Source organism: Armigeres subalbatus, chromosome 3 (assembly GCF_024139115.2).
Source record: "Armigeres subalbatus isolate Guangzhou_Male chromosome 3, GZ_Asu_2, whole genome shotgun sequence".
NCBI lineage: Eukaryota > Metazoa > Arthropoda > Insecta > Diptera > Culicidae > Armigeres > Armigeres subalbatus.
This window is the reverse complement of record NC_085141.1, coordinates 72,567,291-72,582,391: the sequence shown is the minus strand read 5'-3', so window position 1 is coordinate 72,582,391 and position 15,101 is coordinate 72,567,291. Positions and strand designations below refer to the sequence as shown.

The following is a 15,101-nucleotide window of genomic DNA, read 5'->3' as shown; positions in this document are numbered from 1 at the left end:
AGTTGAGTTATGAAAACTTTGGTTAAGGAGAAAGAAACATCCTTGAAACTTTAATTTGGGAAGACACGTTCCTCAGGATTAATCTCAGCCATCTTAAAATCCAATAGTGTATACTCTGGATCTAACGCATTCTGATAAATTTCGTTCCATCAATGAACAAAAGGCTGTATCATACGTTCCCGTGTTTTAGCATTAATACCAAGGGAACGAATCGACGGTGTTGACCTTCGCCTACAGTTCTGTGAATTGTGAGTACTTGAGCAAATTGTTGTGGAGCAGTTGAGAATGTTCCGTCAATAATCCAAATCTTGACTTGTGTTTACAACACTGAATGATCTGTTGAAGGAAATAGAAAGATCGTCCCATCATTACCACGGATAGTCGATCGCAAGAAAGGTTCTGCGTCCAATGTTGTCATATAGCATCTGTCGATATGCACATAGGGGAACTGTTCCGTTTTCCATCTCACTGAACATACATTCATCTCATCGCAAAACAAAGAAATACGGCACCAATTTCGTCGCTTCTTTTTGCTAACACGCGTGCTCACTCTTTAAAAAAATCACTAAAATAAGAAACAAACCAAATACATTTTTATTGCTTTGTTTTTGATGGGATGGAAATAGGAGCTACGGGATGAAATGCTGAACCGTTTCCCTATATGTGCAATTCAACGTCGCTCATAACAATCACTCATCATATTTTGCATTGCTTACACTCACGACTCGCTAGGATTGACCGCCCGTAAAAGTGTATCTCGTACGATGGCTGCTGTCATCTGTCATCTGACTGAGGAGCAGAGGTATATTAGGCTTGTTCATGTTTATAGGCCTGTCCAATGCCACACATCTCCCCCTTTCTCTAAAAAAATGGCTGGCATCTTATACTTTAAGGAAAAAAACAACAATTCCGATAAGAAAATTATTTTGAGCTTTTTAGTGGAATGTCTTCACTTGTCATAAGACGAGTTTATACAATCCCATTGAATTCCACCACTTAATTGTATCTTGACAGATACGTATTTCGACCTCAACAGTAAAGCCGTCTTCAGTGTCTTGTACTTGTACTTGACAATTCCGACATAAAATGTACAATGGGATGACTCTTCCACTATGATATAAGACCATCTTGCAGCAAACAATCACTTTCGTCACATTATTGTACTGTAAACGTCTCATTTCGTAATCGAAAAACACTTTGGATACACCATTATGGGTGCCAAATCTAAATATGGAAAATCACTCTCAAGACATTCCCGAGTAATGACGTATCGACTGTACCCTATTAATACAAATCATCACTACTACTACTTCTACCTGTACTTTGAGCACACGTCTATTGAACTGTGTATCAGTATATGTCAAACAACCAGCGACATGAAACCAAAAAAACCGTAACTAGACCGGTATCGATAAACAGCTTTTAATCAAATCAAACTTTTCGAGTACTTTTGACCTTTGACGGATTCACAATAAAATCATTTTTCTTGCGGGCGTCCCACCAACGCAGAGGAAGAATCTACTGAAAGCGGGCGTCCCACCACGCAGAATTGTGATCATTACGATCCACAATAACACCATTCTTCTTGCAGGCGTCACACCAACGCAGAGGAAGAATCTACTGAATGCGGGCGTCCCACCACGCAGAATTGTGATCATTACGATCTACAATAACACCATTCTTCTTTCGGGCGTCCCACCAACGCAGAGGAAGAATCTACTGAATGCGGGCGTCCCACCACGCAGAATTGTGATCATTACGATCCACAATAACACCATACTTCTTGCGGGCGTCCCACCAACGCAGAGGAAGAATCTACTGAATGCGGGCGTTCCACCACGCAGAATTGTGATCATTACGATCCACAATTACACCAATCAAACTCTTTTTGATGAACTTTTACATCGCGTCCACATATTTTTCTAATGATAGATCAAAAACATTCAAACAGAACTCCAATTTATTTGTGAGTCATAACAATATTAGCCATCAACAATATTCACCTAATCGAAATATTGCTAATCAATCGCAGTTAACTTAATTCACGCAATGTTATGGGAATTTTCTATCACAGCATTATTCCATTTCAATATATTTAGATACAAGTGCGATTGTTATTGCGTGTTCTTGATAAATAAAGCTATTGTAATCAAGAAGAAAACTTTGAAACATTTTGTTTGAAAATGACAACACTGAAATTATAAGACATAGGAGAAATGTTGAATGTGAATTCATCTCTTCTTGGAACAATGAAATAAAGCACAAATTTCATCGGATCTTTTTGCTATCGACAGTGTACACTGCTAAAAGAATCACAAAAATAATAATAAACCAACCAATATCTTTTTATTTCTATGGTTTTGATTGGATGAACATTTGGCTATAAATAACTGGCACAGTTACCCTAGTTAAAAAAAATAAAAATTTGTTAACTGTTAATTATGGAATAATCATTTCTCATTGGTGTATTGTAAAGTTTCAGACTACTTACAGAAAATCACTCCTATATTCGTTATTACTTTTTTCGGTTTTACCAAACGTTTTTTTCGTGTGTATCGATACTTCTATTTAGAAAAAATCTATACTTATACTGGATCGTGTTGGCTTAGTTGACAACAAAGGAAAACAGGGCAACTTGTTCGGAGCTTAATCATTCGACTTAATTATTGTCTTTCAGGAACAAAGTTAGAACGCTTTTTATACCGAAATTGGACTTTCCCAACTTCGGAAGTAGTGCGCTAGATTTGTCTAAAGCTGCGCTAAATCAATTAGTTTGACAGATAAAACTTCGGAAGAAAGTTCGGTTCGAAAGTCCCGGCTTCCGAATTCTAAGTTGGTGCTACGCCGACAATATCTTGCGCACGTCATACAGATACACTTGATGTAAACCATCAACAAAGTAAATCAAATCGACGTGATCGGATCCAATAAACTGCTCCGTTTAACGAATCGGAAGAAAGTCTCACAAAAACCACTGTATTTGACACAGGGGATTGAAGAGGTGGCTAATTCATCTACCCAACTTCTTACCAGTGTGAACAAAAAAATCCACCGCTTTACCTGTTTTTCGGCTCCCCGCGAAATGCATTCGAAACAGTCACACACTTCTACATAACATGATGGGTGATTTCACGAGCAACGTTGGTACATACTCCTGGCAGGATCGCCAAATGTGCAATTCAACATCGCTCATAACAATCACCCATCATACAGTCACTCTCAAAATTGAGCGTACAGCATGGATTAGATGAATATATTAGAAAATTCCTAAGGAAATTTGATTGTTGGCTCGGTTGTTTTTAATGCATTTCAATATTCATCCCTTCCTTCAATGTATGCGTACATAAAATGGTTGAAATTTTTTCTTTAAAGTTCATTTATTTGAAAATAATCTCAAAATACGCCTGTTAGATGTGACAAAATTGAGCGTACACCGAATTTTTTTCTATCAAATTTCTTATTATAAACACGATTAATGTATTTTAATATGTTTTTTTCATGATTATATTTATAATAATAAACATCCGCTACTTAAAGATTCAATATTTTGAAATTAAACCATGTTTTGGTCAAAATGGCGAACAAGTGAGATGTATAAACAATGCTATTTAACAATTCAATGCTGCTGGGCAAAATAGATGCTTTAAGATATGGATTTCACCGGCATCGTGTCTTATATATGATAGATAATCGAAATCGAGCGAGACATACGAGAAATTTGGGAAAATTCAGTCCGTAAATGATGAAAACAGATGTAAACATACAGAGAAAACGACAATTGTTGGGAATGGCATATTTCAAATTAAGTATAACTTTTTTTAAAAGTCGATGTATAGGTAGCTTATAAGCTCAGGACACTCATGAATAATAATAATAATAAAAGAGCAGCACACGGATACATTATAAGATGTCATTTTATATTTGAAGACTCAGTCACCGTAGGATGAAATTTGGTTGAATCATTTCAATTCACCAAGATATCATTAAATAAGCTGCCGAACTCTTAAAAAAGTTTATTTTTACTTGCCACATGGAAATCATCCAATTGTATATTCAATTAGAAGTGCTCTACGGGGTTGAAAAGCTGTTTTTATGTTCGGTACCTTAACATGCACCTTGTACTTTTAGAATTTGACTGTAAATGATCGGATTCAAAAATATTACTCTTAATGATAGACCTGAGACAATAATCGAGCTTTAAAACAAATTTTAGTTAAAGACATACTAAATTTGAATTATGTCATTCCTAACATTTGTCGTTTTCTCTGTATATTTACATCTGTTTTCATCATTTACCGACTGAATTTTCCCAAATTAGTCGTATGTCTCACTCGATTTCGATTATCTATCATATATAAGATACGATGCCGGTGAAACATACAAATTAAAGCATCTATTTTTCCCAGCAGCATTGAATTGTTTAATAGTAATGTTCTTACCTCTCACTTGTTCGCCATTTTGACCAAAACATGGTTTAATTTCAAAACATTGAATGTTTAAGTAGCGGATGTTTATTATTATAAATACAATCATGAAAAAACAATATTAAAATACATTAATCGTGTTTATAAGGGGCTGTCCATATACCACGTGGACAGGTTTTGGTCAGTTTAATAGACCCCCCTCCCCCAGCATGGACAACTGCTCATATAAATTCTCAAAAATTTGTATGAACCGTGGACATTCGCCATACACCTCCTCCCCCCTAAACTGTCCACGTGGTATATGGACAGCCCCTAATAAGAAATTTGATAGAAACAAATTCGGTGTACGCTCAATTTTGTCACATCTAACAGGCGTATTTTGAGATTATTTTCAAATAAATGAACTTTAGAGAAAAAATTTCAACCATTTTATGTACGCATACATTGAAGGAAGGGATGAATATTGAAATGCATTAAAAACAACCGAGCCAACCATTTAATTTCCTTTGAAATTTTCGAATGTAGTCAACTAATCCATACTGTACGCTCAATTTTGAGACTGACTGTATTTTGCATTGCTTACACTCACGACTCGCTAGGATTGACCGCCCGTAAAAGTGTATCTCGTACGATGGCTGCTGTCATCTGTCATCTGACTGAGTAGCAGAGGTATATTAGCCTTGTTCATGTTTATAGGCCTGTCCAATGCCACACACTATATATCGCCACATTCTGATTGTTATAAGAGTTCATCACGTCGTCACCGGCGTTACATTATACGACGTGGCTCGTTTTTGCTTAACCTTAAAATGAATTTTGCTTGAACCTTAATACTTTGGGAAGAAAATCATGTCTTCAATACATTTAGAAAGAAGAATGTATGAAGAAAAGAAGAGTCAATTCCTATTTGCGCCTCTTATTTTTGACGATTGGTTTAAATAAATACCCTTGCAACGTTATTTTTCGCTACAGCTCTAATTATTCCGTCAGGTTTTAATTCATTTCAGGATGGTTGTAGGCCGGTATAAGTGACCAGCATACATAAAACATATTTTAATATCTGATTCTCTCAACAATGCTGAGCGATTGAAACTGACTTTTTTTCTATGTGAATGGATTGCAAGACAGTGATGAGTAGATTTTATTTATAATCAATGTTAAATGGGGCTTTACACCTCGGGAAAGTTTTCCGCCGGATTTTGGTCCCTGTGCCCTGGGGAAAAATCTGCGGACCAAATTCCCGAGGTGTGAAGCTACCTTAAAGGACTTTATGCATACGTATATAAAGAAATCAAGTCATTATTTGAATATTATGAAAAAGAAAGTACATAACGTCGTTATTTTTCTTATTATTTCACACATAAACGAAACGAATATTTAGATACATGTGAGAGACGTGTACAACAAAATATGAGATAAGTAGGAAATCAAATATACTATTTCTTTTTATTAGTCACAAAAAATCTTTTCATCAAGTAAGGTGAAGAGTTTATTCGGGCATATAGTCTATTCGGACGAAGGATCCATTCGGGCGAATGGTCCATGCTATTTAAAAATTGCAGAAAAACTTAATCATATTGATAATGTTCTCATTTAAAAAAAGTGGTGATATTTTGTTGCCGGAAACTCATGAGGGGAAACGCCTTCAAGCTGGCAGCTCTTTGGGAACAACGCACCATGCGTCGGCGAATCAGCATTCTAGTATGGAACTTGACTCGATTTGTAGTTATAATACTTTAAATGGGACAAATGAAATGGACGAAATGAAATGGGACAGTACTTACTCATCTTATTACTAGTGAAAATTTTCCTTTCTTTTTTATGACGCGTTTTAGGAGCTTTTCCCCTTCTGGCCGGTTGAATGGCCTCATACGCTCGAACTGGATTACCCTTCTGAATTCGGCGTACAAAATTCGGTTGCGTATTCTGTTTAAAAGACTGAGACCACTTGAGGAAACCTTCGTCGGCGAATACCAGGCTGGTTTCCGTGACGGCCGATCAACGAAGGATCAGATGTGCAGCCTACAGATGATCATTGATAAATTCCAAGAGTACAACTTGCAGACTCACTATCTGTTCATTGATTGCCAAGCAGCGTATGATTCAGTGAAAAGAAATAAGCTGCGGCAGATAATGTCTGAACATGGTTTTCCGACAACGCTGATAAGACTAATACGTTTGATAACTACCGCCATCGGGGGTGACAATGGGTCTGGGGGGTGAGAATGGGTCATCGCTCTCACCGGCAGCCTATAGGTCGAATATCAAAATCGTTCAAAAAGGTCACTTATATTTTAGTCTTCTTGCCCTAAGATACATTCAATCTATTCTACAAGCATTTTAAGTAGTTGAAACCGTGACCCATTCTCACCCCCATTTGACCCATTGTCGCCCCCGAAGACGGTATATATGAAGTATTCGGAATGCAGACGGATTTGAGCAGCGAAATTGGAATTTTAATGGAACGTTTTAATGGAAAATGAAAAAAGAAAGATTTGTGAAAGTATGAATGGTGTTTCTAAAGTTGCAGAACTACAAAAAAAATTCACACAAAGGAGCACACTATTGAACATAGACATTTGTGCAGATATGGAGCTTTTATTAAAAAACTACGTGAAACTATGGATATAATCATCGTAACCCATTTTCTTTTCTTTTTTAAACTTTAGTAGAGTGTTTTATTTTTATTCTAAATTAAGTTCAACACAAAGAAACCCATTTTCCTGGGTGGTGCGTGGTGCAAATGATCTTCAAGCAATTGAACTTGTTGGTAGCCTGTGGGAGAGACTCAGTTGATAAGGCATTTGCGGAATCCAAAATGAATGCTGTAGTTTTTCTGTCTTTCAAATCAGCGGGAGTAGAAGTTGTCTTTCTCGCGTTACTTCAAAACGGAGAACAGGAGAGCAGGAGCTCATGATATTGATTCATAATTGCGACTTCGTGATTGATCAGAGTTGGTGATTGAATGAGCTTTCAACGTCAATGTGTACAGAGTGAGAGTTCAAAACATTGAACCACAGACAAATAGATTCGACACTTCAGTTAAATTAACAGTACCAGAATTATAATGCGCGATTTCGCATGCAGGTGCAGCAGCAGCTAACTAGTCTGACATTTGACGCGCAATACATCAATCACAAGAGCCAATGCTTTTGTTTTGCGCCTCTATTATAATTTAATTAGTTTTTTATGTAATGGAACCGGATAAGCGGGGGGATACTGTAGTGCGAAATATGCGAAGTTTCTTGACAAATTAGAAGTTTATTGGAACAAAATGCACATGTACCGTAGTCGGGGGTGACAATGGGTCTAGGGGGTGAGAATGAGTTAGCGTCCTCACCGACGACCGGTCGGATATCAAAATCGCTCAAAAATGTTATAATTCAGTTTTATTGTATTTGTTCCATTATTAATAACATGCTTCTATATCAATAACATTCGCAAAACTGACAATTTTGGCTTAATTCGTGTCTTTTTTTATTGTTATCTGGCGTGCGCACTGCTAAAAAAATCACAAAAATGAGAAACAAAACAATTTGCGCTCCAATTCATTGTTTTCGAATGTTATTGATTTGGGTACATGTTATGAATTCAAGGAGCAGTTCCCTTATTTGATTCATAGAATTTAATTGTTTTCTGCAGCAACATTATTTATTGGCCTAAATGATCATGTTGAGTAAATTAGACTGTACAATTTTGGTACAGATTTATCATATTAAAGCCCATTTTTCGTCATTTAAAAAAAATGCGATTGCAACTCGTTGCAAAACTTGATTTTTTGCTACTAGTTGCACAAACTACTATTATGCGTGATTTGGTTTGAAGAAAAAAAGAAAGCTAAATTAGAATACCATCAATAAAAAAAACTAATTTAAATTCAAAATTATAGGAACAGTATTTGTTCTATATTTTTTATAGAATATCTTCATTTTACAAAACCAAATCACCCATAACAACTGATTAGGTGGGTAAATCATTGCTACATTCAACTATTTGGTCGGTAAACATAACACAATTTTACCGAAAATATTGTATTAAGATTAACCGAATCTGCTAGTCTATGTATTACTGTACTAACCGTATTTTTTGACAGCTCATGATCAACTTTTGTTACCGGTAAACCAAATAACTACCGGGTTGATTACCGAGCGCTCAGCTGTTTGAAAACCCGATGAAATTTTACCGACCCCAGTTTACTGTGCAGTAATGACTACTACAAAACTCAATATTGAATAGATTCAGTGTCAATATTTGATATTAGCTTGCTCTGAAAATATCAAGGAACAACTATGTACTAACTAACTGAATTACTAATGTTATCTGATATCAGCTATTCTCCCTTTGATGTTGCATGAAGAAGAAGAAGCAGAAAGATCATAATCATAATCAAAGTCCAACCCCGTACTGCTTACTGTTTTTAATTAAATTGCTTTTAGAATTTTTGAGAAGAGTTTTAAAAACTTCTTCGTATGCTTTACCGAGGAGATTTTTCTGATTATCATCTTTCTCCTTCTTCTTCTTCATGCAACATCAAAGCGCCAATTGATATTACTAGATTACTCTTGTTTATCAATCGCTTAGATTCGACCGAAAAATCAAAAGTATCATCAAGCACCTCCTTTCCAATGTTGACAACATTCAACGACGATGATAAATCAACATAGATGGATAAATGATAACTTACACAGTTTATCTCTGTCTGGTTTCGCTTTTCCTCGGATGCCACACTATGATTCAATGCTCAAGAGCCTTGTAAGGGTCCACTTTTCGGATATATCGTTATCGTGTCGCTATACAGTTGTTCGGTGTAACCCAAAAGAGACTGATCCAAATGTGAAGGCAGCGAGCGCGATGAGAAACAGTGCTTTCAATCAATGCTTTATTCCTATGGCACTGATGACGACCAAGCTTCACAGCTCCGGCACGACACAACAGCCCACAAACACGTGGAAATATCAATGCGACCGGAGATAGGCGGGCTGCGGGCAGGATACCGAAGGAAAGCGCGAGCGAGGGAGCCTGTAAAGAGGGCTATGTGTAATAGAAGAAGATCCTTCTATCCACACACACACATCCATACAGTTGATTGAAGCACCTAGGCGTCGTTGCCCGAACTGCACATTGGTGTGTGCGGTTTGCGTGTCACTACGTAACAAGAAACACGAGAGTGGGGGGCGTTGAGATTTTCCCAGCCTTGGGTCTTTTTTCCTTGCTTGTTGGTAATCTGCTGGCTGCTTATTTCCCACTAATCCGCTTGATAATGTAAACTATTTTACCACCTGAGCTCTTATCTTCCCACTTGATTCTACTGCACTATTTTTTCCACACCTTCACGCTAATTAAATCGAAGCCTTCTATATCGTAATCCTACTCCTTATCGCTAAGATTTATACACTTTTCTTTCGGTAGGTAAACACGAACACAGACTTGGCTTTTCTTTTCAATTATCATATGGTCGTAGGAGAATATAGCACTGCTACTGGAACAAAAGCAGTCAGTAAATTTTCACCCAAATGAAAGAATATCAAATTACAATTCTTACAGATTCTTTGTGATCGATGGAGAACTCCTGGCCGCCCTTTTCACCATTCACAGTATACGATATTCTTCCCTCCACCGTTCTCGTTAAAGCGATTTTAGTTTTTCCGCCCCATTACGCGCAAAGTATGAACTACGAGATAATCCACTGAAAGCTCAATGGGATCTAATCCTCTATTACGGCTGATTACGCCTTTGCCAGCTCAGAACCTTCAGACAGCAATCCAAATCCAAATGCCATACCATCATGTGAACTTAACCGCGACTACAACGCCTCGCGCGCCTGGCTTGTCTCTCGAGGAAGCGACCGTGGTACTGAAACTTACCGAGGAATCACCTCGGAAAAAATCATACACCATAAGGTCCTGCCACTTGATGAGCCCCAGCAGCATCGCCGCGGCCTGTCTGCTCTGAGAGGGAAGCAGAGAGTGTTTTCCTTTTCTCCTGCGAGCGGGAAGTGTTTGCTTTTCCTGCCACGCGAGAAGGTGTTGCATGGCATCCGCTAGGGCTTTGTTTGGGGGGTCGTTATGGTGCTCTCGGAGTAATGCTCCTTGCAACCTGTACTTCCATTCAGTCGTTTGGCAATCGCACGTTATATAAATATCTACGAAACAAAAATAACAGAAACCGTGTTGCTGGTTTGCTGTTGAAAAGAATAAGGATTCAATGCAGAATTATAAACCAACCGGTGTTGTTGCTTCTCGTGCATTAGAGAGGCAAACAACGATATATGAATGGTAATGAGTAATTCTCCCTTGGACTGGGCCAGTATTTACACGAGGCTTTCAAAAATGCTTAAAATTTTAATCATTCAAAAGCTTTTGTCGGGTAGGTATATTATACATATTAGTAAGATAAACCACACATCTATGAAAAAAAAATCAAAATAATTTTATCGAGCCTTTTTTTTATTTTTTGATGAAATTACTCGCGGTTTTCGGGAGTCTTCGTAATATTGTTTTTACTAATGAGTACTATTGAATGACTACAGTGCCACCTAGAGGTAAAAAAGTGGTTGAGATGGATTTGGATGGTGTGTGAGTGTTTTTTCAACTTTATTTAAGTGATTTTATATGTGCGTGTGCACACGAAAACCGAAAAACATTAGCCACTTTTTCATATAGTAATCCTTAACCGATTTACTCGCAACAATTTGATTTGACGGGGGAAAATGATGATCACTGTTGAATATAATCACGATCGGGCATTGCGTTCAATAGTTATGAAGAAAATGGTGTGTTGAACCATATGAGCTAATGGTTGGTTGATTAGCTATACAGCGTTTGCAAGAGCCGTATTGAGGCAATTATTTATGATGTGTATCACACTAAGGTGAAACCAAATGATTGAATCGAGAAAGGCATCGTCACCGCTAGGTGGATTTATCTGGATTTTTCCATAAAAACTACATGCTCACTGAGCACCCACTCAGACTTGACGGATCTGTCTGAAATATTTACACAGAAAATTCTGGGAGCGAATGACTTGGGCGGTCAAATGACTCGGTCTTGGGCGATGTTCCTCCAAGTTTCCCCGAACCTGTAGGGTCCCCAGGTCCGATTCCACCGCGTGCAGCCAGCGTGTTCGTGGCCTTCCACGAAGTCGCCGGCTTCTATCTGATTCTCTGTTGAATATTGTTTTCGCTATTCTTTCTTCCGACATTCGCACTAAGTGTCCAGCCCACTGAAGTCTGCCGTATTTTATACGATTCACAATATTTTCTTCTTTGTATACTTGATTCAGCTCATGATTCATGCTTCTGCGCCACACACCATTTTCTAGTTCCCCTCCGAGTATTGTACGCAGCACTTTTCGCTCGAAAACCCAAAAAAAGCTCTGCGGTCTGCCTCTTTTAACGTCCATGATTCATAAAGGGCCACTGGTAGAATCAGAGCTTATATAGAGCAAATTTCGTTTCCGTCTGCATGTTGCGGGACCTAAGCTGTTTACGTAATCCATAGAAGGGCCTATTCGCAGCAGAAATACGCCTTTTCACTTCACGGGAAACGTCATTGTCACATGTCACAAGCGTTCGAAGGTAAACAAATTCTTCAACAACTTCAAACACATCCCCATCAAGCAATACCTCAGCACCAACACTACTAGCTCTTCCTCTATACCACCATATACTTTGTCTTGGTAGAGTTAATGATTAAGCCTATCCTCGCCTACTCTCTCTTCAGTGGTTCAAAAGCTTCCACTACTTCTCTGCTACCGATTCCAATTAGGTCGATGTCGTTCGCAAAGCCCCGGAGCATATGCGACCGTGTGATGATAGTGCCGTTCCTCTGCACGCCAGATCTCCTAATAGCGCTCTCGAGTGCAATATCAGTCTCATCAGTTTCGCCTGAAAACCATGTTCGGACATAATCTGCAACAGCTCATTTCTTTTCACTGAATCGTTCGCTGCTTTGAAATTAATGAACAGATGGTGAGTCTGCCAGTTGTGCTCCCGGAATTTATCAAGGCTTATACGCAGGCTAAACATTTGATCCATCGTTGATCGGCCCTCACGAAAACCTGCCTAGTATTCGCCGACGAAGAACTCCTCAAGCGGTCTCAGTCTGTTAAATAGGATACGCGACAGGTTTTTTGTACGTCGAGTTCAGAAGGGTAATCCCTCTGTAATTTGCACACTCTAGTCTGTGCCCTTTCTTATAGATTGGGCATATAAGGCTATCCAACCAGCCGGCAGGCGGATCTTCATCCTCCCATATTTTCTGGATAATGTGGTGGATTGATTGATGTAACTGCTCACTTCCGTGTTTGGAAAGCTTGACCGAGATTTCGTCCTTCCCAGCAGCTTTACTGTTTTCAGCTCGTTAAGAGCCTTCGTTACCTCGCCCAGCGTTGGTGATTCCACAGCTTAACCGTCGCCGACTATGTCCATCCTGCTCCTTGATACACCTTCATTTTCACCGTTTAAAAATGTGCTCATAAATTTTCCGAAACTGAAATTTTCATATTGCTGATCGGCCACACCTACATCCGGTTATGGTCGGAGGAAAGATCGTCAGTTGACCACGGCCATGGACGAAAATTACACTCGAATGTGGTGCATGAACGATTTTATTGCTGTTTTTCTCTCAAAAATGTACCCAATACTATTTCAGAGATGACGAATAATGAATGCAGACAATATTCCTACAGATGTTCTAGGTTCTCCAAACCAATCTGGATTTCAGAGCCATGATCAACCAGGTTAATTACGCTTGGTACGAAACCAATAACAACCCATAGTATCCATACAGGCTCTTAGAGACCATTTGCATAATTTACGATCTAGATGTATGTCCAAATCGAATTTTCAAAGTTCTCTAAATCATTCTGGAGCTCAGACGAATTGGTCTACTAAGACAACTGGGTTCAATGAAAAAAAAAGTTGATAGCAACTCATGGGATTCATACATGACCATAAAGATCATGTGCATGATTCACAACTTAGATATGCCCAAACCGGATGTTCTAAGTTCTCCACATCTTTCTGAATTTCAGACGAATTGGTCTACCAAAACAACTGGCCTCGATACAAAGCCAATAGAAACCCATGGGATTCATACAGGCCCTTAGATGCCATATACACTCATCTAGTATACTATCCTCCTGCAAAATCTGAGATTGGTCCTTGGCCACCGGAGATGTTCCGTGTTTTCCGAGGGTATGTTCAAGATGCATTTTTCCACTGCTTGTCCTGCTTATAGCAGGTTCCAAGGGCCTACCAAGAGGGGCCGGTTTTGGCACCATCTAGAACCATACATATATGGGTGTCGAAATTCATGTTTCCGAAAACGATGAATATAGGATCTATATTAAAGATACATTTTGAGGACTGTAAGACTCAGCATTGGTCAGCATATTAGTTTAAGTTTCTGATGAAAGCATAAAACATAATGGCATTTTGAAAATACCCATGGAAAACCCGGAGCATCTCTGGTGGCCAAGGACCATTCCGAAGTTCTGCATGGGGACAGTATACTAGAAGAATTTCTGCGTCCAAAATCAAAATCATCAAAATCTAATTGGTCTACAAAGACAACTAGGCTCAATGGCTCATGGTCTGTAGGTCATGCGCATGATTTAAAATTTAAATATGACCAAACAGTATGTTCTAAGCTCTCTAAATTATTCTGGAGTTCAGACGAATTGGTCTACCAAGGCACCTAGCTCCGATACAAAGTCAATAGTAACCCATGGTGTCCATACAGTGCCTTGGACTCTTGAAGGCCATGTGCATAATTTACGATTCAATTATGTCCAAACCTGATTTCTATGAATAATCTATCTATCTCCAATGAAGAACATAATGCATAAAAAAACATAATGTATTCCGACGGGAATCCTCCAAGGACTCTGATGAGAATCCTTTAGTGATTTCAACAGGAATGTTCAAAGGATTCCAACAGAAATCTCCCGAGATTTCGACAGGAATCCTCTAAGAATACCAAAGGGAACCTCCAGGTATTTTGAAGGCAGTCTACTGTGGATCACAACAGGAATGTTACAGGGATTGCATATTCTCCAGGGATGTCGATGGGAATCGTTCAGGGGTTCCGAAGGGAATGTTCCAGAGATTCTAATGAGAACCTTCTAGATATCTTCCATCCTCCAGGAATACCAACGGGAATATTCCAGGAATTTGAACGGTAATGATCCAGGGATTCTAACGGGAATGTTCCAGAGAATCCGACGGAAATATTTCATGGATTCCAAAGAGAATCTTCAGGAAATTCCGAATGGAATTCACCAGGATTTCCAACGGGAATATTCCAGGAACTCCAACGGGCATGTTCCAGGAGTTCTAACGGGAATGATCTAGAGATTTCATCCAAAACTCTCGAGGAAATCCACGAGCATATGACTGGAGGCGGTAGATTAGAGCCGCTAGGGCGTTTTCTTAGCCAAAACGTTGCAACGTTTTTTTACGTTTTACCTTAGATGGGGAGGGCGTTATGGGGCTTCGCTAGACTCAAAGGCGTCCCACCTTTCACGGACGGGCTTAACCATTGGGCTTTTTTATTCTGAATCATGTCCATTTTTGACATAAGGTGAAACCAGTGGTCTTATTCTCGCCATAGATAAGGAAAAAAATACAATACTTCACCTTACACTGATTTACTTACTAGAAAATGAAACTTTATG

General features: G+C 38.8%; 1 protein-coding gene across 2 annotated transcripts in view; it reads right to left on the bottom strand.

Annotated features, from left to right (window-relative positions):
• Window positions 1-10,228, bottom strand: part of LOC134220447 (Kv channel-interacting protein 1-like) — a 100,576-nt gene extending 90,348 nt beyond the window's left edge. For both annotated transcript variants that reach the window (XM_062699502.1, XM_062699503.1), the window contains exons 1-2: window positions 9,967-10,228; window positions 9,109-9,900 (exon numbers count right to left, since the gene is read on the bottom strand). The gene's annotated coding sequence lies outside the window, so the exon portion shown is untranslated. The remainder of the gene's footprint in view (window positions 1-9,108; window positions 9,901-9,966) is intronic.
• Window positions 10,229-15,101: the final 4,873 nt, after the last annotated feature.